At 51.6% G+C, this 5,000-nt stretch overlaps 1 protein-coding gene across 1 annotated transcript in view; it reads right to left on the reverse strand.

The window, feature by feature from the left end:
* LOC135535117 (broad substrate specificity ATP-binding cassette transporter ABCG2-like) overlaps positions 1–5,000 on the reverse strand; it is a 45,176-nt gene that overhangs the window by 21,126 nt on the left and 19,050 nt on the right. The window lies entirely within an intron of this gene.

A 5,000-nucleotide genomic window follows, 5' to 3' on the forward strand; every position in this document is an offset into this window, starting at 1 on the left:
CCAGAGAGAGAGAGAGGCTGATGGATGGAGAACACGATAGTCTTACCGCTTCTAGACAGCCTGGGACACAAACACCCAGAGAGAGAGAGAGGCTGATGGATGGAGAACACGATAGTCTTACCGCTTCTAGACAGCCTGGGACACAAACACCCAGAGAGAGAGAGAGAGAGGCTGATGGATGGAGAACACGATAGTCTTACCGCTTCTAGACAGCCTGGGACACAAACACCCAGAGAGAGAGAGAGGCTGATGGATGGAGAACACGATAGTCTTACCGCTTCTAGACAGCCTGGGACACAAACACCCAGAGAGAGAGAGAGAGAGAGAGAGAGAGAGAGAGGCTGATGGATGGAGAACACGATAGTCTACCGCTTCTAGACAGCCTGGGACACAAACACCCAGAGAGAGAGAGAGAGAGAGAGAGAGAGGCTGATGGATGGAGAACACGATAGTCTTACCGCTTCTAGACAGCCTGGGACACAAACACCCAGAGAGAGAGAGAGAGAGAGAGAGGCTGATGGATGGAGAACACGATAGTCTTACCGCTTCTAGACAGCCTGGGACACAAACACCCAGAGAGAGAGAGAGAGAGAGAGAGAGAGAGGCTGATGGATGGAGAACACGATAGTCTTACCGCTTCTAGACAGCCTGGGACACAAACACCCAGAGAGAGAGAGAGAGAGAGAGAGAGAGAGGCTGATGGATGGAGAACACGATAGTCTACCGCTTCTAGACAGCCTGGGACACAAACACCCAGAGAGAGAGAGAGAGAGAGAGAGAGAGAGGCTGATGGATGGAGAACACGATAGTCTTACCGCTTCTAGACAGCCTGGGACACAAACACCCAGAGAGAGAGAGAGAGAGAGAGAGAGAGGCTGATGGATGGAGAACACGATAGTCTTACCGCTTCTAGACAGCCTGGGACACAAACACCCAGAGAGAGAGAGAGAGAGAGAGAGAGAGGCTGATGGATGGAGAACACGATAGTCTTACCGCTTCTAGACAGCCTGGGACACAAACACCCAGAGAGAGAGAGAGAGAGAGAGAGAGAGGCTGATGGATGGAGAACACGATAGTCTACCGCTTCTAGACAGCCTGGGACACAAACACCCAGAGAGAGAGAGAGAGAGAGAGAGAGAGGCTGATGGATGGAGAACACGATAGTCTTACCGCTTCTAGACAGCCTGGGACACAAACACCCAGAGAGAGAGAGAGAGAGAGAGAGAGAGGCTGATGGATGGAGAACACGATAGTCTTACCGCTTCTAGACAGCCTGGGACACAAACACCCAGAGAGAGAGAGAGAGAGAGAGGCTGATGGATGGAGAACACGATAGTCTTACCGCTTCTAGACAGCCTGGGACACAAACACCCAGAGAGAGAGAGAGAGAGAGGCTGATGGATGGAGAACACGATAGTCTTACCGCTTCTAGACAGCCTGGGACACAAACACCCAGAGAGAGAGAGAGAGAGAGAGAGAGAGAGAGAGAGAGAGAGAGAGAGGCTGATGGATGGAGAACACGATAGTCTTACCGCTTCTAGACAGCCTGGGACACAAACACCCAGAGAGAGAGAGAGAGAGAGAGGCTGATGGATGGAGAACACGATAGTCTTACCGCTTCTAGACAGCCTGGGACACAAACACCCAGACAGAGAGAGAGAGAGAGAGAGAGAGAGAGGCTGATGGATGGAGAACACGATAGTCTTACCGCTTCTAGACAGCCTGGGACACAAACACCCAGAGAGAGAGAGAGAGAGGCTGATGGATGGAGAACACGATAGTCTTACCGCTTCTAGACAGCCTGGGACACAAACACCCAGAGAGAGAGAGAGAGAGAGGCTGATGGATGGAGAACACGATAGTCTTACCGCTTCTAGACAGCCTGGGACACAAACACCAGACAGAGAGAGAGAGAGAGAGAGAGAGAGAGGCTGATGGATGGAGAACACGATAGTCTTACCGCTTCTAGACAGCCTGGGACACAAACACCCAGAGAGAGAGAGAGAGAGAGAGAGAGAGAGAGAGAGAGAGAGAGAGAGAGAGAGAGAGAGAGAGAGAGAGAGAGAGAGAGAGAGAGAGAGAGAGAGAGAGAGAGAGAGAGAGGCTGATGGATGGAGAACACGATAGTCTTACCGCTTCTAGACAGCCTGGGACACAAACACCCAGAGAGAGAGAGAGAGAGAGAGAGAGAGAGGCTGATGGATGGAGAACACGATAGTCTTACCGCTTCTAGACAGCCTGGGACACAAACACAGAGAGAGAGAGAGAGAGAGAGAGAGAGGCTGATGGATGGAGAACACGATAGTCTTACCGCTTCTAGACAGCCTGGGACACAAACACCCAGAGAGAGAGAGAGAGAGAGAGAGAGAGAGAGAGAGGCTGATGGATGGAGAACACGATAGTCTACCGCTTCTAGACAGCCTGGGACACAAACACCCAGAGAGAGAGAGAGAGAGAGAGAGAGAGGCTGATGGATGGAGAACACGATAGTCTTACCGCTTCTAGACAGCCTGGGACACAAACACCCAGAGAGAGAGAGGCTGATGGATGGAGAACACGATAGTCTTACCGCTTCTAGACAGCCTGGGACACAAACACCCAGAGAGAGAGAGACAGAGAGAGAGAGAGAGAGGCTGATGGATGGAGAACACGATAGTCTTACCGCTTCTAGACAGCCTGGGACACAAACACCCAGAGAGAGAGAGAGAGAGAGAGAGAGAGAGAGAGGCTGATGGATGGAGAACACGATAGTCTTACCGCTTCTAGACAGCCTGGGACACAAACACCCAGAGAGAGAGAGAGAGAGAGAGAGAGAGAGAGGCTGATGGATGGAGAACACGATAGTCTTACCGCTTCTAGACAGCCTGGGACACAAACACCCAGAGAGAGAGAGGCTGATGGATGGAGAACACGATAGTCTTACCGCTTCTAGACAGCCTGGGACACAAACACCCAGAGAGAGAGACAGAGAGAGAGAGAGAGAGGCTGATGGATGGAGAACACGATAGTCTTACCGCTTCTAGACAGCCTGGGACACAAACACCCAGAGAGAGAGAGAGAGAGAGAGAGAGAGAGAGGCTGATGGATGGAGAACACGATAGTCTTACCGCTTCTAGACAGCCTGGGACACAAACACCCAGAGAGAGAGAGAGAGAGAGAGAGAGAGAGAGAGGCTGATGGATGGAGAACACGATAGTCTTACCGCTTCTAGACAGCCTGGGACACAAACACCCAGAGAGAGAGAGACAGAGAGAGAGGCTGATGGATGGAGAACACGATAGTCTTACCGCTTCTAGACAGCCTGGGACACAAACACCCAGAGAGAGAGAGAGAGAGAGAGAGAGGCTGATGGATGGAGAACACGATAGTCTTACCGCTTCTAGACAGCCTGGGACACAAACACCCAGAGAGAGAGAGAGAGAGAGAGAGAGAGAGAGAGAGAGGCTGATGGATGGAGAACACGATAGTCTTACCGCTTCTAGACAGCCTGGGACACAAACACCCAGAGAGAGAGAGAGAGAGAGAGAGAGAGAGAGAGAGAGAGGCTGATGGATGGAGAACACGATAGTCTTACCGCTTCTAGACAGCCTGGGACACAAACACACAGAGAGAGAGAGAGAGAGAGAGAGAGAGAGAGAGAGGCTGATGGATGGAGAACACGATAGTCTTACCGCTTCTAGACAGCCTGGGACACAAACACCCAGAGAGAGAGAGAGAGAGAGAGAGAGGCTGATGGATGGAGAACACGATAGTCTTACCGCTTCTAGACAGCCTGGGACACAAACACACAGAGAGAGAGAGAGAGAGAGAGAGAGAGGCTGATGGATGGAGAACACGATAGTCTTACCGCTTCTAGACAGCCTGGGACACAAACACCCAGAGAGAGAGAGAGAGAGAGAGAGAGAGAGGCTGATGGATGGAGAACACGATAGTCTTACCGCTTCTAGACAGCCTGGGACACAAACACACAGAGAGAGAGAGAGAGAGAGAGAGAGAGAGGCTGATGGATGGAGAACACGATAGTCTTACCGCTTCTAGACAGCCTGGGACACAAACACAGAGAGAGAGAGAGAGAGAGAGAGAGGCTGATGGATGGAGAACACGATAGTCTTACCGCTTCTAGACAGCCTGGGACACAAACACCCAGAGAGAGAGAGAGGCTGATGGATGGAGAACACGATAGTCTACCGCTTCTAGACAGCCTGGGACACAAACACCCAGAGAGAGAGAGAGAGAGAGAGAGAGAGAGAGAGGCTGATGGATGGAGAACACGATAGTCTTACCGCTTCTAGACAGCCTGGGACACAAGCACCCAGAGAGAGAGAGAGAGAGAGAGAGAGAGAGGCTGATGGATGGAGAACACGATAGTCTTACCGCTTCTAGACAGCCTGGGACACAAACACCCAGAGAGAGAGAGAGAGAGAGAGAGAGAGAGAGAGGCTGATGGATGGAGAACACGATAGTCTTACCGCTTCTAGACAGCCTGGGACACAAACACCCAGAGAGAGAGAGAGAGAGAGAGAGGCTGATGGATGGAGAACACGATAGTCTACCGCTTCTAGACAGCCTGGGACACAAACACCCAGAGAGAGAGAGAGAGAGAGAGAGAGGCTGATGGATGGAGAACACGATAGTCTTACCGCTTCTAGACAGCCTGGGACACAAACACCCAGAGAGAGAGAGAGAGAGAGAGAGAGAGGCTGATGGATGGAGAACACGATAGTCTTACCGCTTCTAGACAGCCTGGGACACAAACACCCAGAGAGAGAGAGGCTGATGGATGGAGAACACGATAGTCTTACCGCTTCTAGACAGCCTGGGACACAAACACCCAGAGAGAGAGAGAGAGAGAGAGAGAGAGAGAGAGAGAGAGAGAGAGAGAGAGAGGCTGATGGATGGAGACACGATAGTCTTACCGCTTCTAGACAGCCTGGGACACAAACACCCAGAGAGAGAGAGAGAGAGAGAGAGAGGCTGATGGATGGAGAACACGATAGTCT

This window comes from Oncorhynchus masou, unplaced genomic scaffold (genome assembly GCF_036934945.1).
Source record: "Oncorhynchus masou masou isolate Uvic2021 unplaced genomic scaffold, UVic_Omas_1.1 unplaced_scaffold_446, whole genome shotgun sequence".
Lineage (NCBI taxonomy): Eukaryota > Metazoa > Chordata > Actinopteri > Salmoniformes > Salmonidae > Oncorhynchus > Oncorhynchus masou.